At 47.1% G+C, this 23,471-nt stretch overlaps 1 non-coding gene across 1 annotated transcript; it reads right to left on the bottom strand.

Annotated features, from left to right (window-relative positions):
• Positions 1–7,763: 7,763 nt before the first annotated feature.
• TRNAK-CUU (transfer RNA lysine (anticodon CUU)) lies at positions 7,764–7,836 on the bottom strand. The gene has a single exon. It is a non-coding gene; the product is annotated as a tRNA-Lys (tRNA).
• Between the last annotated feature and the right edge of the window lie 15,635 nt (positions 7,837–23,471).

The raw sequence follows: 23,471 nt of genomic DNA, 5'->3' as shown, positions 1-23,471 counted from the left end.
GTGACGTCAGAGACTCCTTCTGATAGGCTCCTTCAGGTGTTGCTAGCCTATCCTCTCTCCTAGGTAGCCAAACCCTCTTTTCTGGCTATTTAGGGTCTCTGTCTCTGGGGAAACTTTAGATAATGAATGCAAGAGCTCATCAGAGCTCCTCTGCATCTCTCTCTTCACCTTCTGCCAAGGAATCGACTGCTGACCGCGCTGGAAGCCTGCAAAACTGCAACATAGTAGCAAAGACGACTACTGCAACTCTGTAACGCTGATCCTGCCGCCTTCTCGACTGTTTTCCTGGTGGTGCATGCTGTGGGGGTAGTCTGCCTCCTCTCTGCACTAGAAGTTCCTAAGAAATCTCCTGTGGGTCGACGGAATCTTCCCCCTGCAACCGCAGGCACCAAAAAGCTGCATTACCGGTCCCTTGGGTCTCCTCTCAGCATGACGAGCGAGGTCCCTTGAATCCAGAAACTCTGTCCAAGTGACTCCCACAGTCCAGTGACTCTTCAGTCCAAGTTTGGTGGAGGTAAGTCCTTGCCTCCCCACGTCAGACTGCATTGTTGGAAAACCGCGTCTTTTGCAACTACTCCGGCTTCCGTGCACTTCCGGCAGAAATCCTTTGTGCACAGCCAAGCCTGGGTCCACGGCACTCTAACCTGCATTGCACGACTTTCTAAGTTGGTCTCCGGTGACGTGGGTCTCCTTTGTGCAACTTCGGTGAGCACCGTTTCACGCATCCTTGTAGGGCCTATTTCTGGCACTTTTCTGGGTGCTACCTGCTGCTTAGAGGGCTCCTTGTCTTGCTCGACGTCCCCTCTCTCTCCTGACGAAATTTGCGACATCCTGATCTCTCCTGGGCCACAGCAGCACCCAAAAACGCTTACCACACGATTTGCAGCTAGCAAGGCTTGTTGGCAGTCTTTTGGCGGGAAAACACTTTTGTACGACTTTCCAAGGCGAGAGGGATCCGTCCTCTAAAGGGGAAGTCTCTAGCCCCTTGCGTTCCTGCAGAAACCTCAGCTTCTTCTGTCCAGTAGAAGCTTCTTTGCACCCACAGCTGGCATTTCCTGGGCATCTGCCCATCTCCGACTTGCTTGTGACTTTTGGACTTGGTCCCCTTGTTCCACAGGTACCCTAGATTGGAAATCCACAGTTGTTGCATTGCTGGTTTTTGTCTTTCCTGCATTATTCCCCTATCACGACTTCTTTGTCCTTTGGGGAACTTTAGTGCACTTTGCACTCACTTTTCAGGGTCTTAGGGAGGGTTATTTTTCTAACTCTCACTATTTTCTAATAGTCCCAGCGACCCTCTACAAGGTCACATAGGTTTGGGGTCCATTCGTGGTTCGCATTCCACTTTTGGAGTATATGGTTTGTGTTGCCCCTATCCCTATGTGTCCCCATTGCATCCTATTGTAACTATACATTGTTTGCACTGTTGTCTAAGACTATACTGCATATTTTTGGTATTGTGTACATATATCTTGTGTATATTTCCTATCCTCTCACTGAGGGTACACTCTGAGATACTTTGGCATATTGTCATAAAAATAAAGTACCTTTATTTTTAGTATAACTGTGTATTGTGTTTTCTTATGATATTGTGCAAGTGACACTAGTGGTACTGTAGGAGCTTCACTCGTCTCCTAGTTCAGCCTAAGCTGCTCTGCAAAGCTACCATTATCTATCAGCCTATGCTGCTAGACACCCTATACACTAATAAGGGATAACTGGGCCTGGTGCAAGGTGCAAGTACCCCTTGGTACTCACTACAAGCCAGTCCAGCCTCCTACATTGGTTGTGCAGCGGTGGGATAAGTGCTTTGAGACTACTTACCACTCTTGTCATTGTACTTTTCATAAGAGAAAAATATACAAAACAAGTTCAGCGTGTGTACACATTGCTAAAAGTTATGCATTTCTTCTTTTCACTCTTTTCTAAGTGCTGAAAAGTACTTCTAACTTTCTAAAAAGTTCTTTAAAAGTTTAAAAAGTTTTTTTTCTCTTTCTAAAAGTTCTGAAAACCTTTTTCTTCACTTTTTCTATCACTTAAACTCTTTCTAAAATGTCTGGCACAGACCAAAATGTTGATCTGTCCAAACTTGCATATGACCACCTTAGCTGGAAAGGAGGAAGGAGTCTTTGTATAGAAAGAGGTTTGAGTGTAGGGAAGAATCCTTCCTTGGAATTGTTACTTAACATGCTTAGAGAACAAGATAAGGCTAAAAGTGCCCCATCTGTTGAAAAAGTAGCTAATGGTTCCCAATCTGATCCAGGGACTCCCCTAGGAAAAGATTCAGGAAAGAAACTTCTCAGCCTGCCCATTACTAGACAGTCTAGCATAGTTGGTACTGATGTAGAGTCACACCATACAGATAGTGTTGTCTCACATCATAGCAAGAGCATTGTTTCTCACCACAGTAGAACTGATGTTTCTGTTAGCCAAGCGGTTAGGGTGCCTTCTGTAAGGGACAGGTCTCCTTCTGTCCATTCTCACCATACTTCTGTGTCTAGGAATGTCCCTCCCACCCACCCTGAAGACAGATTGTTAGAAAGGGAGCTCAATAGATTGAGAGTGGAACAAACCAGACTGAAGCTCAAGAAGCAACAGCTGGATTTGGATAGACAGACCTTAGAAGTAGAGAAGGAGAGACAGAAATTGGGTTTAGAAACCCATGGTGGCAGCAGCAGTATTCCCCATAGTCATCCTGCAAGAGAGCATGATTCAAGGAATCTGCACAAGATAGTTCCCCCTTACAAGGAGGGGGATGACATTAACAAGTGGTTTACTGCACTTGAGAGGGCCTGTGTTGTACAGGATGTCCCTCAAAGGCAGTGGGCTGCTATCCTATGGCTATCATTTAGTGGAAAAGGTAGGGGTAGGCTCCTTACTGTGAAAGAAAGTGATGCCAATAATTTTACAGTTCTTAAGAATGCACTCCTGGATGGTTATGGCTTAACCACTGAACAATACAGGATAAAGTTCAGAGAGACCAAAAAGGAGTCTTCACAAGACTGGGTTGATTTTGTTGACCATTCAGTGAAGGCCTTGGAGGGGTGGTTACATGGCAGTAAAGTTACTGATTATGACAGCCTGTATAACTTGATCCTGAGAGAGCATATTCTTAATAATTGTGTGTCTGATTTGTTGCACCAGTACCTGGTAGACTCTGATCTGACCTCTCCCCAACAATTGGGAAAGAAGGCAGACAAATGGGTCAGAACAAGGGTGAACAGAAAAGTTCATACAGGGGGTGACAAAGAGAACAATAAGAAGAAAGATGGTGAAAAATCTCAAGATAAGCATAGGGATAAGGGTAAAACCAAAGATCCCACTTCTAATCTTAAACACTCTTCAGGGGGTGGAGAAAAAACAAATTCTTCCTCTTCTTCTCAACCTACACAATTTAAAAAGACTTGGTGCTTTGTGTGTAAAAATAGAGGCCATAGGCCAGGGGATAAGTCCTGTCAAGGTAAACCCCCTGAGCCTACCACCACTAATACATCAAGCTCTAGTGCCCCTAGCAGTAGTGGTACTAGTGGTGGGACTGCTGGCAACAGTCAAGTTAAGGGTGTAGTTGGGTTCACTTATGGGTCCATAGTAGAAACTGGGGTAGTCACTCCCAAGACAGTTTCTGTCACACCTAGTGGCATTGGCCTTGCCACACTGGCTGCTTGTCCCCTTACAATGGATAAGTACAGGCAGACAGTTTCAATAAATGGTGTTGAGGCCTTGGCCTACAGGGACACAGGTGCCAGTATCACTTTGGTGACTGAAAACCTAGTGCACAATGATCAACACATCATTGGACAACAGTTTAAAATTATAGATGTCCATAACGCCACTAAGTTTCTTCCCTTAGCTATAATTCAGTTTAGTTGGGGTGGAGTTACTGGCCCTAAGCAGGTGGTGGTATCACCTAGCTTACCTGTAGACTGTCTCTTAGGTAATGACCTAGAGGCCTCAGGTTGGGCTGATGTAGAGTTTTATGCCCATGCAGCCATGCTGGGCATCCCTGAGGAATTGTTCCCTCTCATTTCTACTGAAATGAAAAAGCAAAGGAGAGAAGGCCTGAAAACTCAGGATCCCTCTCCATCAACAGGTAAAAAGGGTATCACAGTATTCCCTAACAACCCTACCATTCAGGACACCATTCCTGTGGTGGGAGAAACCTCTCCTGGGGTGGCACCTGTTCCAAGGGAATCATCAGTTGGCAAAACTGTACTCCCTGAGGTAGAAGTACCTCTCTGTGGGATAACTAACATTGTTGAGAAAAAGAGCACCATTTTAGTTAACATGGAGCATCCCTCCAACCCTCCCAGAGAAACTTTAGTGCAGAAAATCTGCACTGCCTCACAACACTTAGGACAGCATCCCTGCCCTAGTGTGGAGCTCATAGGACAGCATCCCTGCCCTGCTCCAACTCAAGAGAAACAGCATCCCTGTTCTCTCTTCCAGCCATATGGACAAAGTTTTTGCCCAGCAATGGCGTTATTGAGCCAGCATCCCTGTCTGGCATTTCCATCATTACAAATAGGTTCAGTGGACAATTCCCACTGCTCTAAACTAAACCTTACTGATAGAAACTATGAAAATACATCTTCACATTGTTGCTTAGCTAAAAAACTTCAAACAGGGTGGTTTACATCCTCACAGGGAAGTAACCATATAGTGGATGATAAAGGGAGTAACCAGTCTATTGCAGAGCTACTCTCTACTTATCACCACTTAGACAATAAAGTCTCAACTGGCCAAGGTTAGCCTTATTGTCCTTCGTTTGGGGGGGTGGGGTTGTGTGAGAAGGTAGCCTCTTTCTAGCCTTATTACCCCCACTTTTGGCCTGTTTGTGAGTGTATGTCAGGGTGTTTTCACTGTCTCACTGGGGTCCTGCCAGCCAGGACCCAGTGCTCATAGTGAAAACCCTATGTTTTCAGTATGTTTGTTATGTGTCACTGGGACCCTGCTAGCCAGGACCCCAGTGCTCATAAGTTTGTGACCTATATGTATGTGTTCCCTGTGTGATGCCTAACTGTCTCACTGAGGCTCTGCTAACCAGAACCTCAGTGGTTATGCTCTCTCTTTACAAATTGTCACTAACAGGCTAGTGACCAATTTCACCAATTCACATTGGCATACTGGAACACCCTTATAATTCCCTAGTATATGGTACTGAGGTACCCAGGGTATTGGGGTTCCAGGAGATCCCTATGGGCTGCAGCATTTCTTTTGCCACCCATAGGGAGCTCTGACAATTCTTACACAGGCCTGCCACTGCAGCCTGATTGAAATAATGCACACATAATTTCACAGCCATTTTCACTGCACTTATGTAACTTATAAGTCACCTATATATCTAACCTTTACCTAATAAAGGTTAGGTGCAAAGTTACTTAGTGTGAGGGTACCCTGGCACTAGCCAAGGTGCCCCCACATTGTTCAGGGCCAATTCCCCGGACTTTGTGAGTGCGGGGACACCATTACACGCGTGCACTACATATAGGTCACTAGCTATATATAGCTTCACAATGGTAACTCCGAATATGGCCATGTAACATGTCTATGATCATGGAATTGCCCCCTCTATGCCATCCTGGCATAGTTGGCACAATCCCATGATCCTAGTGGTCTGTAGCACAAACCCTGGTACTGCCAAACTGCCTTTCCTGGGGTTTCACTCCAGCTGCTGCTGCTGCCAACCCCTGAGACAGGTTTCTGCCCCCCTGGCATCAAGCCAGGCTTGTCCCAGGATGGCAGAACAAAGGACTTCCTCTGAGAGAGGGTGGTACACCCTCTCCCTTTGGAAAATGGTGTGAAGGCAGGGGAGGAGTAGTCTCCCCCAGCCTCTGGAAATGCTTTCATGGGCACAGATGTGCCCAATTCTGCATAAGCCAGTCTACACCGGTTCAGGGGACCCCTTAGCCCCGCTCTGGCGCGAAACTGGACAAAGGAAAGGGGAGTGACCACTCTCCTGACCTGCACCTCCCCTGGGAGGTGTCCAGAGCTCCTCCAGTGTGCTCCAGACCTCTGCCATCTTGGAAACAGAGGTGCTGCCAGCACACTGGACTGCTCTGAGTGGCCAGTGCCACCAGGTGACGTCAGAGACTCCTTCTGGTAGGCTCCTTCAGGTGTTGCTAGCCTATCCTCTCTCCTAGGTAGCCAAACCCTCTTTTCTGGCTATTTAGGGTCTCTGTCTCTGGGGAAAGTTTAGATAACGAATGCAAGAGCTCATCAGAGTTCCTCTGCATCTCTCTCTTCACCTTCTGCCAAGGAATCGACTGCTGACCGCGCTGGAAGCCTGCAAAACTGCAACATAGTAGCAAAGACGACTACTGCAACTCTGTAACGCTGATCCTGCCGCCTTCTCGACTGTTTTCCTGGTGGTGCATGCTACTACTCCGGCGTCTGTGCACTCCCGGCGGAAATCCTTTTTGCACAGCCAAGCCTGGGTCCACGGCACTCTAACCTGCATTGCATGACTTTCTAAGTTGGTCTCCGGCGACGTGGGACTCCTTTGTGCAACTTCAGCGAGCACCGTTTCACGCATCCTTTTAGTGCCTGTTTCTGGCACTTCTCTGGGTGCTACCTGCTGCTGAGAGAGCTCCTTGTCTTGAACGACGTCTCTTCTCTCACCAGTCGCAATTTGCGACATCCTGGTCCCTCCTGGGCCACAGCACCACCCAAAAACGCTTACCGCACGATTTGCAACTAGCAAGCCTTGTTGGCAGTCTTTTGGCGGGAAATTACTTTTGCACGACTCTCCAAGGCGAGTGGAATCCGTCCTCCAAAGGGGAAGTCTCTATCCCTTTGCGTTCTTGCAGAAACCTCAGCTTCTTCTGTCCAGTAGAAGCTTCTTTGCACCCACAGCTGGCATTTCCTGGGCATCTGCCCATCTCCGACTTGCTTGTGACTTTTGGACTTGGTCCCCTTGTTCCACAGCTACCCTAGATTGTAAATCCACCGTTGTTGCATTGCTGGTTTGTGTCTTTCCTGCATTATTCCCCTATCACGACTTCTTTGTCCTTTGGGGAACTTTAGTGCACTTTGCACTCACTTTTCAGGGTCTTGGGGAGGGTTATTTTTCTAACTCTCACTATTTTCTAATAGTCCCAGCGACCCTCTACAAGGTCACATAGGTTTGGGGTCCATTCGTGGTTCGCATTCCACTTTTGGAGTATATGGTTTGTGTTGCCCCTATCCCTATGTGTCCCCATTGCATCCTATTGTAACTATACATTGTTTGCACTGTTTTCTAGGACTATACTGCATATTTTTGGTATTGTGTACATATATCTTGTGTATATTTCCTATCCTCTCACTGAGGGTACACTCTGAGATACTTTGGCATATTGTCATAAAAATAAAATACCTTTATTTTTAGTATAACTGTGTATTGTGTTTTCTTATGATATTGTGCAAGTGACACTAGTGGTACTGTAGGAGCTTCACTCGTCTCCTAGTTCAGCCTAAGCTGCTCTGCTAAGCTACCATTATCCATCAGCCTATGCTGCTAGACACCCTATACACTAATAAGGGATAACTGGGCCTGGTGCGAGGTGCAAGTACCCCTTGGTACTCACTACAAGCCAGTCCAGCCTCCTACACGCTCCCAGCGGCGCCTCCCAGGGTGGGAAGTGCTGCGTTGTGTGGAGTCCTGTGGGAATCGTGAGGCAAACTGCAGGATGTGTGTGTGTGTAGTTTTAAGCGTCAGCGAAATATTTGAAAAAGGTGAGAGTTAATGTTAAACCCTAAAATGGAGAAGCCTTTTAAAAGCATCACGCCCAACGTGGGGCTTGAACCCACAACCCTGAGATTAAGAGTCTCATGCTCTACCAACTGAGCTAGCCGGGCTGCTGTGCCTATGTCATTTCACACACCCTCTGTGTGTTCTTTGTGAGGAAGTAGTGTGTGGTTATCCCAGGAGGCCCCTTTGTTTCATTTTCTCTGCTGCTGACTCGACACAGGCACCTTCCTCTTTCTCCATCTCTCGCTCTACCCCAGTCTTATGTCCCCATCAGTCTCTCTGGAGCTCACTCTGGTACATACATGCATCTGTCCTCTCAACCTGTCTCTGGGCACATACTTAAATGTCCAGTAGAGAACAGTGTGAACTCTCCCTGTTTCGCAAGGTGGCAGTCAGCCTCCAGAGGCATGTTCCGGAGGCTGCCGGAATGGCTGAGCGGTGTAAGGCGCCACATTCAAGAGCACTATTTTCCCCAGTCCCGTGATCAAATCCTGCTGCTGACATAAAGTAGTTTTCATACCTACTTTAATCATAACACCAGCGGGTTGAGACCTTAAACTCCTCTTTTTGAAAGGATGTGGGGGGACAGGACGGACCGGACTCCGACCTCGCTGTAAGCACGGGCGGCTCAGGCTAGGAAAGGCACGGCCTAGGACCGCTCCGAGCGGCGCCTCCCAGGGCGGGAAGTGCTGCTTTGTGTGGAGTCCAGTGGGAATCGTGAGGCAAACTGCAGGATGTGTGTGTGTGCAGTTTTAAGCCTCAGTGAAATATCTGAAAAAGGTGAGAGTTAACGTTAAACCCGAAAATGGAGAAGCCTTTAAAAAGCATCACGCCCACCGTGGGGCTCAAACCCACGACCCTGAGATTAAGAGTCTCATGCTCTACCAACTGAGCTAGCCGGGCTGCAGTGCCTATGTCATTTCACACACCCTCTGTGTGTTCTTCGTGTGGAAGCAGTGTGTGGTTATCCCACGAGGCCCCTTTGTTTCATTTTCTCTGCTGCTGACTCGACACAGGCACCTTTCTCTTTCTCCATCTCTCGCTCTACCCCAGTCTTATGTCCCCATCAGTCTCTCTGGAGCTCACTCTGGTACATACATGCATCTGTCCTCTCAACCTGTCTCTGGGTACATACTTGCAGTTGCTTTTGTCTGTTTGCCACTGTTCTGGGTACACTACACTGATCTGTCTCCCTGCATCCAGCCGCCTGTATCTCTGGACCAGCTTCTGCTTACATACATGCAGCTCTCTTTCTGCTTCCTGCAGGCTGTCTCTCTTTGGGCCAGGTTTCAGAATCCCCCACTGCCACCTTGCGCCACATTTGCATCAGTTTTAAAGCAAATGCGGTGCTAAGGTGGCATTTTCACCCAGGCCATATTTACAAAGTGGCGCAATGCATGCATTCTGCCACTTTGTAACCCCTTTGTGCCACATTATGCCTGCACCAGGCATAATGTATGCAAGGGTGGTGTTCAGGCGTTAGTAGGCCCGAAAGAATGGCACAGTGAAATTTACCAGATTTCACTGTGCCACTTTTTCTCTCATTTTGCACAGCTGCTCAGAGCAGGCATTAAAATGACTCACCCATTTAAATCAATGCGCCTCCTTGCACTTTGCTACACTAGCATCAAATATTTTGGCGCTAGTGTAGCAAAGCGCCACAATAGCGTCAAACATTTTGATGCTATTGTTCTAACTACCACCATGGTGTGCCTTATGTTAAATATGGCACAACTATGGCGTTGTAGGTGCCTCTAGGGTGGCACAGAAAAAGTGGCTCGTCAGAGCTAATGAGCTACTTTTTTATCAATCTGGGTATTTGTGTGTCTTCACTTGAATGAAAAGATTCTGAAGCAGCCCGCCCTGTGTGCATTTCCACCAACCATTAATACCCACTCCAGTCTGTCACCCCGGGCAGATAAATAGCTTTGGAGGCGGTTCATAGCGCAAATACGTGTCTGTGAAAACAAGACAAAGTTGTTTTTCTGCCTCAGTTACATTTCCACCTTCCATTACATTCAGGGACATAGGCACAGACTCTGTCAGAGAGAGTGTGAAGAGCAGAGTGACCCCATAGGGCCTCACAACCTTGCTACAGTGAGCTACAACAGCTGAAGAGAGTGAAGGATTAACTGAACAACACACAGAGTTCCACTGGTTTGCGAGGCCCGACAGCAACTGACTCAGAAGGGCAGACTGGCACAGTGGAAAGAGCACCAAGGCTGTGTAGAACCATCACAGGTACAGACTTGAACACCACGGTAGTCAAGAAGCACCGCAGGTACAGACTTGCACAGGGTAGACTGGCACAATGCAAAGAGCTACATCAGGGTAGTCAAGAAGCATTGCAGGTATAGACTGGTGTAATGCAAAGTGCTGCACACAGGATGTGTAGAAGTATTAAAGGGGTAGATTGGTGCAGGTCAGGCTGGTGCAATGCAGAGAGGTACAGGACTGATGTTAAGTGTCAAGATACAGACTGGCACAGGGCAGACTGGTGTAATGCAGATAACTACAGCACTGATGTGAAGTATCATAGGAACCTGCAGGGTAGACTCGTACAATGCAGACAGCCGCAGTACTGATATGAAGTATCCCTGGCGCAGACTGATGCAGGGCAAACTGGCGACATGCAGAGAGCTACAATATAAATGTGAACTGTAGAATATCTGCCTTTTCTGCATAGTCACTACAATGGACCCTATATTTTTGCTGGTTTTAGAACTCTGTGCAGTTTACCCCTGCTATTAAGTAGTAAAGTGCCTGTGCTCCCCCTTTGAACATGGTTGAATTGGCATACTTGTTAATGACATAGTTAACTTGCCAATAAGGTCCTGGTATATGGTACAAAGTGTACCAAAGACATGGAAGTTAAATGTCACTAGTGCTATGCAGCACATATTGTGACATCCACTACAGTGACAGTGCAAACCTGGCTTCAGGCTCATCATTATAGCCTGACTGTAGCATATGGAAGATGCCATTCAATCAGTCAAAATAAACCCTCTCCATAAGTAAAAACCTCCCTTTTAAATATTAACAACTCATCCCAATGTAGGTGTTGTAGTCCGCTAGACAGGGAACATGGTATTTAACCATAGGGCATGTAGAACTTTAATGTTAACATGTCCTTACAGTGATTAGCACCCACAAGCTATTTTCCACTGTGGGATGCCTAGCTGTCCTATTTAGAAAACCAGAGTACAGACTAATACTATATTTTGGGGATGGAACTAGTTACCAAAAAATGTAAACAACTATTTTAATAGTTAATAAAAATCCAATTCAATGGTGGGGTCGGATTTTTAATAGAAATTAAGGAAAAGTAACTTTTAGAAATCTATATTTTCCATGCCTGAAGTTCCTAGAGTCTAGTTTGCGTTGGCTCTGCAGCTTTTCACATCCAATAATTAGCCTTGAAAAGGTATGAAATGCTTCCCAGGAGCCGGTGCTGTAACAATACCTGAGGGGACCCTCTCGAAGGGAAGATAAGGGTGCTCCATCACCCCACCTTAGTCCTATTGCACTGGATGCATTGTTGCGCTATCCCCCTATACACTTTGTCTCACTGCACAGTCTCTAGGATATATTAGACCTTTTTGAAAACAGTTCCTCAAAGACAGTCAATCAATATCAGGACAACCCAAGATTCTACAAAAACCTTTTTATTTAAGTTAGTTTTGGATTATATAATCTGACTTCAAAACAACCTTACATTGCTACACTGATCTGGCTACGGAGAGAGGGAATGTAACCAAAGCTTCGCCATCCTGAGATCTACCTGGTTATACCTGTGTAGTGACTGGGTACAAACTGTACATTACATCAGGGATGGTATGAAAATAAGCAAAGCATTCATCACCCCGAGAGGAGGACAGTTTTACCCACACAGTGTTTAGAAATAGGCCACACATTTTCTCAGCATAGGCCTGTAAATATCCCCAATACTGATAACTGAAGAGTTTCACCCCTGTAATGGCTGGAAAAAAGTCTTATATTATCACACAATAAATCTGTAATAACAATTACCCACACCTTTGCTATATAATTATACCCAGCATCATCGGAAGGGAAGTTTCCAGGCTCTCTGACAATGAAAGTGAAAAAGAACAATGTCTCTAAATAACAGGAAAACAATGCCTGGTCATTATCTTTTTTGTTTTGGCCTGAGGAGGACAACCTCCATGACATTAGCATTGTTAATATAGGGAAATAAACATCCTAACTTTTAAATAAAGGTGTGGTTATTCATGACTGCGAGGTCATGGTGTGTCAATTACTGACTTTTAATGATTACTAATGTTATTGATTATTGTTGAAATTGAAAAATTGGTTATTGATCAGTGTTGGTATTGTTTCTTTATGGTGGGAACATCTCAAGCGTAAATCAAAAGGTTCATCGACCTACTCGCGTCCCCTTGTAAGTTTACTTATTACGGTCTGACGTGCTAACATCTGTTGTGTGACATTTAACCCCTGATGTCTTTGCAAAAATCCTCTATACTACATGGCCGGTGACAATATTACATATGTAATAGTTGTTTTGTCTTGTGTGCTGTATGTGTCTACTCTGAGGCGTTTAAATCTAGGTGTCTCTTCTAGAGCTCCATGAAGTATGTCTGACCCAGGATGCGTTGCCATCGGGCTCTCATGGCAGACGCCATTAGCGATGTCTTTACTGCAACATTTGATTTTATTACAAGACCGGAGGCTCATATTATGCAGTCTTTTCTTGCTTTAATTACAACAGCAGCCAAGCAAGAACTACAGTTCCCAGAAACAAAGAACCACAAAATGACATCATAGTGTAGTAACCAATGGGATATCACAATGCACTACTAATATCTTAACTGCGAGCAACAAGTCCTCTTTTCTTGCTGCTGGCAGTCAAGATAAGTACCTGCATTATTTATTCGATAAGTTATTAGCTTTTTTAACCGCTCCGGTAGGGTTTTAAGCTTGTTGACTTCATACGCTGTTATTCTGAGTGCACGCGCGTCTTTTTCCTTCTTTCACAGCGCGTCTCTCAACGGCCGTCTTCGGCCGTTGAGGACGCGCGCTCGCGCGTTTTGCATTTCCACAGATTCTTCACATTCTCCTGCCGCCATACCTCGTCGGTAGTCGCTCGGTGTTGTCAAACGGTTTTGGGGCTGCTTTTGAGCACAATTGGCTCGGTTTCCTCCCGTTTTTCTTCATCGTCGAAGCCCTGCCCACTTCAGTTCAGCCTGCTTCGTTTCTACTGAAACGCCTCCTTTTGCTTGTACCGCCCCTTCAGCCACTCCTCCCTTGTTTTTCTTCAGAAGTTAACCCTTGTGTGCCCAGTGCTTTAGCTATTTGCTTGTTTTTATTTTTTTGACTAGTGTTTTTACATTATGGCTGGGGAGGAGGATTCCCAAGTGTTTCAGGAGAGCTTGAAGTCCTTCATAAGGGACTCTGTTCAACAAGCAGTTTCTGTTTCCATGTCTGAGGTTACCAAAAATTTTGAAGCCTCGGTTTCAAAGATGATGTCTTCTTCCAAGTTGCCTCTTAATAAGAGCAGGAAACGTGCGGCCACTCTCCCAATATCGTCTAAAGGTGTTTCCTCTGGTCCTTCCACCCGAAAGGTCTATAAATCGGGTCCCCCTCCTTCCCCTTTGTATGTTTCACAGTTACGAGACACGGATGACGATGATAATGTTTCCAGCCATGATGGCGATATGGACGGATCAGGAGATCCATTTACTTATGGGCCTCTGGAGAAAAGGCGTAGAATTTCTCCTTCTGACTGTGGTGACGTTCACCCAGTGTCTCATGATTTGGTAGACCAGGCTGGTGAGCCCTTATTTGATCCCTCCTTCATGGTCCATCCAAATTCAAAGGAGTGGTATCCATCAGAACATGTGGCGGATTATGTTTCCTTCTTTTTGCGTCATCATCTGGATAAAGCCGCTCATAATAAACTTAAGTCAGAATGTCCTCGTCCCTCTCTTCCGGATAATATTACAGCAACTCCGGTAATTGATCCTAACATGCTGATGTTTTTCTCAAAATTCGGCAAGGATCCCAAAAAGGGCGTGGATAGAGCCTGGTCAGGCTGCCAGGACAAGCTTCTTGATTTGGTGGGCCCTCTCACCAGAATTTTTGATTTGGCGGAAGAAGCAAAAATGGATAATAACCCCATTGATCCGGAGGTCCTTTCAAACTGGGCGCAACGCGCTATTTGCATGCTGGGGAACGCTAACACTCAGCTTTCTATTGAAAGGAGGAAGAGTCTACTTTTAAAGATCGATCCCAAATTAACTTCTCTGGCCTCTAAAGATGAGGGTCCTTTGGCCAAAGGCCTGTTATTTGGAGACTCTTTTATTAAAGATTTGGGCAAATATGTGTCCACCTTTGCCTCACTGGATAAGGCCCAGCTCTCGATGAAGAAAATGTTTTCATCTCGGGTTTTTGACAGGGCCGGCAAAGGCAGGAGTCGCTTTGCCGGCCGTTCCATCAGGAATCAATATTCCAACAGAGACTCCTTCAACCAGCAATCACAGCTTGAATCCTATTCAGGATACAAACCGAAGTTCTATCCCCGTCGCTCAAGAGGCTACCGTTCCAGAGGTTACTCCAACAGGGGAGACCAAACCTCCGGTAAGTATTTCCGCTTCTGGCCTTCCTCCTGTAGGAGGCAGATTAGCTCTGTGTCTCGACTCATGGCGTTCTCTCACCTCAGATCCGTGGGTGATTCAATCTGTTCAAGGGTACCTGTTGGAATTCTATCAGATGCCAGTTCAAGGGCGCGTCCCTATACCCCTAGTTTTTTCCCAAGAGCAAAACGAGCTTCTGCGCGTCGAAATCCAATCTCTCCTGGCCAAGTGCGCAATAGAGCCTGTTCAATTCGACTCTTCGGGCTTCCTCAGCACCATCTTTCTAGTTCAGAAGAAAAATCACAAATTTCGACTAGTGTTGAATCTCAGGGCTTTCAACAACTTCATAATCTATTGTCACTTCAAGATGGAGACTATTCTCCATCTCAGGGACATTCTGCTTCATCGAGATTGGCTAGTCAGACTGGATCTGCAGGACGCCTATCTCACAGTCCCTATCCATCATTCGCACAGGAAGTTTCTTCAATTCCAATGGCAGGACTCTTTCTACCACTTTCGAGTTCTTCCCTTCGGCCTTTCTTCCGCTCCATGGTGTTTCACCAAGATTCTCAAACCCGTCGCAGCCTTTCTCCGGTCTCACGGGGTGCGTTTAATTCTTTATTTGGACGACTTCCTTTTGATGGCACCGGACAAGAATCTACTTCTAGATCATCTTCAACTGTGTCTAAACCTGCTTCGCGGTCTAGGTTTTCTCATCAATGTGCAAAAGTCGGTTTTAGTTCCGACTCAAACACTGGAGTTTCTCGGTTTTCAAATAGATACTACTCTGTCGGTGTTGCAGCTCCCGCAACACAAGGTATCATTGATCAAGAAGGAGATTCGTCACTCCCTTTCCCTTCCGCATATCTCTCTCAGAATCTGGCACGCCTAGTAGGTCTGTTAGCTTCTTCCATTCAGGCAATCTTCCCAGGTCCTTTACATTATCGAGCCCTACAACGGCTCAAGATACGTCATCTTCACAAAGGTCTCGCTTATTCGGATCCCTTGGTCTTAGATGCCGAATCCAAAGAAGAGCTTCAGTGGTGGCTAACGCATCTAGATGCCTGGAACGGCAGAACTATCTTCTCTGCCGCCCCAGACCTTGTATTAGAATCCGATGCAAGTCGGACGGGTTGGGGCGCGAGATGTGGTCAGTTCTCGACTGGGGGCGCATGGTCTCTGAAGGAGTCCTTCTTGCACATCAACAGTTTAGAGATGCTTGCAGGTTCCTTTGCCATCCGCACTTTTGCAAAAAACAGGGTAAGTTGCACCATCCTTCTCAGGATGGACAATTTGTCCGCGGTCAGATACATCAATCACCTAGGAGGTACCAGGTCCAAGGTACTCTCCTCTCTAGCAAAACATCTTTGGGAATATTGTCTGCCTCGTCGGATTTCAGTCAAGGCGGTGTTCTTGCCAGGCAAATTCAATACAGTAGCGGACTGGTATTCCAGACACCTTCACGATTCCAGCGATTGGCAATTGCACCCTTCAGTGTTCAGTCACCTTTCTTCTATCTTTGGAGAAATGTCCATAGATCTGTTTGCTTCTCGCCTCAATTCTCACCTTCCTTCCTATTTCAGTTGGAGGCCAGATCCGCAAGCCCTGGCTACAGATGCCTTTCTTCAGATTTGGCCGTCTTCCCTTCTATATGCATTCCCCCCTTTCCTTCTCATTCCCAGGGTCCTCGCTCAAGTGCGCAGGCACCGGTCTATTCTGGTGATTGTAACTCCTTTCTGGCAAACCCAACCGTGGTATCCGACTCTATTAGAGTTGGCGATCGCTCCGCCTATTTGGCTGCCTCAATTCCCCGATCTCCTCTTGAACCCCCAGGGCCAACAACATCAATTGATCCTCGACGGGTCCCTGTTCCTCATAGCTTGGAAGGTTTCGGGTCGTCCTGGAGAGCCTCAGGAATTTCGGAGGACGCTGTTAAATTTATCCAGCAGGCCAGAGCCCCTGGAACTTCCAGGGCCTACAAGTCAGCTTGGTCCCTTTGGCACAGCTGGTGTCTGGACAGGGATTCAGATCCCTTTTCAGCGAGTGTAGTACTAATTATAAATTTTTTGGCTTCCCTGGCTTCTCAAGGTAAGGCTTATCGCACTATTAATTTGTATAGATCTGCCATTTCTGCGGAGCATCAAAGAGTTGATGGTAGGCCAGTTGGAGAGCATCCCCTTGTCTGCCAATTGTTAAAGGGAGTAAGATATGTTAATACACCGTCTCCTAAATATAATGTTATGTGGGATGTTACTCTGGTGTTGCGTTTTCTTACCTCGTGGCCTGATAATGAGTTGTTATCTCTCAAACAGCTTTCGGCCAAGTTAACCATGCTTTTATGTTTGGTCTCTATCAAGCGGATCTCAGACGTTAGAGCATTAGAGGTTACTTCTTTTTTCTTTTCTCCCCTAGGTGTTTCGTTTCAGATCAAAAGGCGTACGAAAACCAATTTGTCTAGTATTAATTATCCATTTTTTCCTTCTCAACCCAAGATATGTGTTGGAAATTGTTTAAAAACTTATGTAACCCGTACTGCAGATTTGAGATCGTCCTCTTCATCCCAACTACTTATTTCCTTTCAGAAACCTCACCTTCCTGTGTCTTCCCCTACCCTGGCTCGCTGGGTTAAATGGGTTATGTCCCTTGCTGGCATCGATATTAGTGCCTTTGGTGCCCATTCGGCCAGAGGGGCTATGGCCTCTCGCGCCTTTTGGGCAGGTTCCTCTTTACAGGATATTCTCAAGTCTGCAGACTGGTCGAATGAAAATACGTTTAGAACTTTTTATTGTAAGCCGATTTCTCATGTCTCAGATTCTGTGATTGCAATGCTTTGAACATGCATAATATGAGCCTCCGGTCTTGTAATAAAATTGAGATTTTCCTAGCCTTGGTGTCTGAAAGGCTAGATTTTATTAAAGACACGGAGGCGAGTATTATCCCACCACGATTTAACCCGCCCTGTTTCTCTCTTCCAGTGCCAACTCCCTCTTCCAGTGTTGGCTCAACTTGATGCACACCAACGTCTCTTACAGAGCTTGGACTTGATCGGCATCGACTATTCCTCCCAGTCGGCCTTCGGTCTCCGTCATCTTCAAGATTGCTGCATGGACTTTATGACTTTGGTTTTTATGTTCTATGTAATTGTTTTGGTTACTTCTCCTCTGTAGTTCGCATCAAGAAAAGAGGACTTGTTGCTCGCAGTTAAGATATTAGTAGTGCATTGTGATATCCCATTGGTTACTACACTATGATGTCATTTTGTGGTTCTTTGTTTCTGGGAACTGTAGTTCTTGCTTGGCTGCTGTTGTAATTAAAGCAAGAAAAGACTGCATAATACTCGCCTCCGTGTCTTTAATAAAATCTAGCCTTTCAGACACCAAGGCTAGGAAAATCTCAATTTGTAATCGAAAATATCTCACTAGTGATGAACCTTCTGGGAACAGTCCCTTTAGATGTGGCTTAGGGGACAGTTTATACCGTAAGTCTGTGACATTCTTCTCAATTGTGAATGTGAGATAGAGAATCTGGCATTGCTGAAAGCTGTTTCGGGAAGTATGCTCAAGATGTCTGTTGTGAAACATTTACATGCTGCTATCTCTGCTAAAAAGAGGCGATGCCTGTGGCATAAATGTCTGGTACAGCAGATGCCAACATCTGTGCTCTTACTGTGAATTCAGTGCCAGATGCCTGTTCCAAGAGATCTGGGTTCCAGATGTCTGAACTAGAATATCTCACAGGAGATGTCAGTGAAATGATATTAAATCATTGGTTTATGTTCATGAACGTCAATTCACCGAAATGCCGGGGGTAGCAGAAGTGCCATCACACGACCTTTGACCTCCACTTTCACTCACACACACATACTTATAAAAACTTACAAATTGACACTTGCATACATTCTCTCTCACATAAATACCCTCTCACCCGCAAGCATGCACACAATAGACATTTACAAGCATTTTTTACTTACCTCAGCTGCCATGGACAGGCATATCCCAGCTAACTGTACTCCATTTTTATTACACTAATAGTGAATAATATATTATTTTTCACTATTAGTGTAATAACAAAATTGACAGACTACAAAGAGTGGAGCCCAAACTGAAGTCCATAAGGACGAGCTGCCACTGTGTTCCTGGCAGTGAATTTGCCATGAATGACATTTATGTTTATGTCCCAGAAAGGTCTGGTGCCCGGTTTGAAGGGGCAGTGTGGATTAGTAAGGGCAGTTGTGTAATATTAAGCAGCAGCCTTGGGCTCTGTGGCCTTTAGGGTCTGGCACCTGCTCTAGATGGAGAGATGTGTAAATTAGACAATGATTTTTCTAGTTCCTGACGTGATATGCCTTTTCTGACGCGTCCTTGAATGAGCAAGCCGTGGTATGTGCTGTAAAAGCATAGGGGTTGGGGGTGTGATGTAGAAGGTTGAAGTGCTGGTGTTTATTGTTAAACATTTGGTCCTTCGATGCCCGTCTTGCAGCAGCGTCTCCCTGATGTCTGTTGAGGAGGCTCGTGCTGCTGAGGGTGTTGTGATAAATGTCCAGTAGAGAAGATTGGGAACTCTTCCTGTTTCGCGAGGTGGCAGTCAGCCTCCAGAGCCGTGTTCCAGAGGAATACTGTGGGCTGCTGGAATGGCTGAGCGGTGTAAGGCGCCACATTCAAGAGCAGTATCTTCCCCAGTTCTGTGATCAAATCCCGCTGCTGACATAAAGCAGTGTTCATACCTACTTTAATCATAACACCAGCGGGGATGAGACCTTAAACTCCTCTTTTTGAAAGGATGGGGGGGGAGGGACAGGACGGACCGGAGCGGACTCCGACCTCGCTGTAAGCACGGGCGGCTCAGGCTAGGAAAGGGCGCAGGAAAGGCTCGGCCTAGGACCGCTCCCAGCGGCGCCTCCCAGGGGCGGAAGTGCTCCGTTGTGTGGAGTCCTGTGGGAATCGTGAGGCAAACTGCAGGATGTGTGTGTGTGTAGTTTCAAGCCTCAGCGAAATATCTGAAAAAGGTGAGAGTTAATGTTAAACCCGAAAATGGAGAAGCCTTTAAAAAGCATCACACCCAATGTGGGGCTCGAACCCACGACCCTGAGACTAAGAGTCTCATGCTCTACTGACTGAGCTAGCCGGGCTGCTGTGCCTTTGACATTTCACACACCCTCTGTGTGTTCTTTGTGAGGAAGTAGTGTGTGGTTTTCCCAGGAGGCCTCTTTGTTTCATTTTCTCTGCTGCTGACTCGACACAGGCACCTTTCTCTTTCTGCATCTCTCGCTCTACCCCAGTCTTATGTCCCCATCAGTCTCTCTGGAGCTCACTCTGGTACATATATGCATCTGTCCTCTCAACCTGTCTCTGGGCACATACTTAAATGTCCAGGAGAGAACAGTGTGAACTCTCCCTGTTTCGCGAGGTGGCAGTCAGCCTCCAGAGGTGTGTTCCGGAGGCTGCCGGAATGGCTGAGCGGTGTAAGGCGCCACATGCAAGAGCAGTATCTTACCCAGTCCTGTAATCAAATCCCGCTGCTGACATAAAGCAGTGTTCATACCTACTTTAATCATAACACCAGCGGGGATGAGACCTTAAACTCCTCTTTTTGAAAGGATGGGGGGGGAGGGACAGGACGGACCGGAGCGGACTCCGACCTCGCTGTAAGCACGGGCGGCTCAGGCTAGGAAAGGGCGCAGGAAAGGCTCGGCCTAGGACTGCTCCCAGCTGCGCCTCCCAGGGCGGGAAGTGCTGCGTTGTGTGGAGTCCTGTGGGAATCGTGAGGCAAACTGCATGATGTGTGTGTGTGTAGTTTTAAGCCTCAGTGAAATATCTGAAAAAGGTGAGAGTTAATGTTAAACGCGAAAATGGAGAAGCCTTTAAAAAGCATCACGCCCAACATGGGGCTCAAACCCACAACCCTGAGATTAAGAGTCTCATGTTCTACCAACTGAGGTAGCCAGCTGCTGTGCCTCTGTCATTTCACACACCCTCTGTGTGTTCTTTGTGAGGAAGTAGTGTGTGGTTATCCCAGGAGGCCCCTTTGTTTAATTTTCTCTGCTGCTGACTCGACACAGGCACCTTTCTCTTTCTCCATCTCTCGCTCTACCCCAGTCTTATGTCCCCATCAGTCTCTCTGGAGCTCACTCTGGTACATACATGCATCTGTCCTCTCAACCTGTCTCTGGGCACATACTTAAATGTCCAGTAGAGAACAGTGTGAACTCTCGCTGTTTCGCGAGGTGGCAGTCAGCCTCCAGAGGCGTGTTCTGGAGGCTGCCAGAATGGCCGAGCAGTGTAAGGTGCCACATTCAAGAGCAGTATCTTCCCCAGTCCTGTGATCAAATCCTGCTGCTGACAAAAAATAGTTTTCATACCTACTTTAATCATAACACCAGCGGGGATGAGACCTTAAACTCCTCTTTTTGAAAGGATGGGGGGGACAGGACGGACCAGAGCGGACTCCGAGCTCGCTGTAAGCACGGGCGGCTCAGGCTAGGAAAGGGCGCAGGAAAGGCTCGGCCTAGGACCGTTCCCAGCGGCGCCTCCCAGGGCGGGAAGTGCTCCGTTGTGTGGAGTCCTGTGGGAATCGTGAGGCAAACTGCAGGATGTGAGTGTGTGTAGTTTCAAGCCTCAGCGAAATATCTGAAAAAGGTGAGAGTTAATGTTAAACACGAAAATGGAGAAGCCTTTAAAAAGCATCACACCCAACATGGGGCTCGAAACCACGACCCTGAGACTAAGAGTCTCATGCTCTACTGACTGAGCTAGCCTGGCTGCTGTGCCTTTGTCATTTCACACACCCTCTGTGTGTTCTTTGTGAGGAAGTAGTGTGTGGTTATCCCAGGAGGCCCCTTTGTTTCATTTTCTCTGCTGCTGACTCGACACAGGCACCTTTCTCTTTCTCCATCTCTCACTCTACCCCAGTCTTATGTCCCCATCAGTCTCTCTGGAGCTCACTCTGGTACATACATGCATCTGTTCTCTCAACTTGTCTCTGGGCACATACTTAAATGTCCAGTAGAGAACAGTGTGAACTCTCCCTGTTTCGCGAGGTGGCAGTCAGCCTCCAGAGCCGCGTTCCGGAGGCTGCCGGAATGGCCGAGCGCTGTAAGGTGCCACATTCAAGAGCAGTATCTTCCCCAATCCCGTGATCAAATCCCGCTGCTGACATAAAGTAGTTTTCATACCTAGTTTAATAATAACACCAGCGGGGATGAGACCTTAAACTCTTCTTTTTGAAAGGATGGGGGGGGACAGGACGGACCGGAGCGGACTGCGAGCTCGCTGTAAGCACGGGCGGCTCAGGCTAGGAAAGGGTGCAGGAAAGGCTCAGCCTAGGACCGCTCCCAGCGGCGCCTCCCAGGGCGGGAAGTGCTGTGTTGTGTGGAGTCCTGTGGGAATCGTGAGGCAAACTGCAGGATGTGTGTGTGTGTAGTTTCAAGCCTCAGCGAAATATCTGAAAAAGGTGAGAGTTAATGTTCAACCCGAAAATGGAGAAGCCTTTAAAAAGCATCACACCCAATGTGGGGCTCGAACCCACGACCCTGCGACTAAGAGTCTCATGCTCTACTGACTGAGCTAGCCGGGCTGCTGTTCCATTGTCATTTCACACACCCTCTGTGTGTTCTTTGTGAGGAAGTAGTGTGTGGTTATCCCAGGAGGCCTCTTTGTTTCATTTTCTCTGCTGCTGACTCGACACAGGCACCTTTCTCTTTCTCCATCTCTCGCTCTACCCCAGTCTTATGTCCCCATCAGTCTCTCTGGAGCTCACTCTGGTACATATATGCATCTGTCCTCTCAACCTGTCTCTGGGCACATACTTAAATGTCCAGTAGAGAACAGTGTGAACTCTCCCTGTTTCGCGAGGTGGCAGTCAGCCTCCAGAGGTGTGTTCCGGAGGCTGCCGGAATGGCTGAGCGGTGTAAGGTGCCACATGCAAAAGCAGTATCTTACACAGTCCTGTAATTAAATCCCGCTGCCGACATAAAGCAGTGTTCATACCTACTTTAATCATAACACCAGCAGGGATGAGACCTTAAACTGCACTTTTTTAAAGGATGGGGGGGGAGGGACAGGACGGACCGGAGCGGACTCCGACCTCGCTGTAAGCACGGGCAGCTCAGGCTAGGAAAGGGCGCAGGAAAGGCTCGGCCTAGGACTGCTCCCAGCTGCGCCTCCCAGGGCGGGAAGTGCTGCGTTGTGTGGAGTCCTGTGGGAATCGTGAGGTAAACTGCAGGATGTGTGTGTGTGTAGTTTTAAGCCTCAGCGAAATATCTGAAAAAGGTGAGAGTTAATGTTAAACCCGAAAATGGAGAAGCCTTTAAAAAGCATCACGCCCAACATGGGGCTCAAACCCACGACCCTGAGATTAAGAGTCTTATGTTCTACCAACTGAGCTAGCCAGCTGCTGTGCCTCTGTTATTTCACACACCCTCTGTCTGTTCTTTGTGAGGAAGTAGTGTGTGGTTATCCCAGGAGGCCCCTTTGTTTCATTTTCTCTGCTGCTGACTCGACACAGGCACCTTTCTCTTTCTCCATCTCTCGCTCTACCCCAGTCTTATGTCCCCATCAGTCTCTCTGGAGCTCACTCTGGTACATACATGCATCTGTCCTCTCAACCTGTCTCTGGGCACATACTTAAATGTCCAGTAGAGAACAGTGTGAACTCTCGCTGTTTCGCGAGGTGGCAGTCAGCCTCCAGAGGCGTGTTCTGGAGGCTGACAGAATGGCCGAGCAGTGTAAGGTGCCACATAAAGAGCAGTATCTTCCCCAGTCCGGTGATCAAATCCCGCTGCCGACAAAAAATAGTTTTCATACCTACTTTAATCATAACACCAGCGGGGATGAGACCTTAAACTCCTCTTTTTGAAAGGATGGGGGGGACAGGACGGACCAGAGCGGACTCCGAGCTCGCTGTAAGCACGGGCGGCTCAGGCTAGGAAATTGCGCAGGAAAGGCTCGGCCTAGGAGCGCTCCCAGCGGCGCCTCCCAGGGCGGGAAGTGCTGCGTTGTGTAGAGTCCTGTGGGAATCGTGAGGCAAACTGCAGGATGTGTGTGTGTGTAGTTTTAAGCCTCAGCGAAATATCTGAAAAAGGTGAGAGTTAATGTTAAACCCGAAAATGGAGAAGCCTTTAAAAAGCATCA

The sequence above is a fragment of the Pleurodeles waltl genome, chromosome 6 (genome assembly GCF_031143425.1).
Source record: "Pleurodeles waltl isolate 20211129_DDA chromosome 6, aPleWal1.hap1.20221129, whole genome shotgun sequence".
NCBI classification, from domain to species: domain Eukaryota; kingdom Metazoa; phylum Chordata; class Amphibia; order Caudata; family Salamandridae; genus Pleurodeles; species Pleurodeles waltl.
The sequence above is the reverse complement of the archived record's forward strand: the minus strand, read 5'-3'. Positions and strand labels throughout refer to the sequence as shown.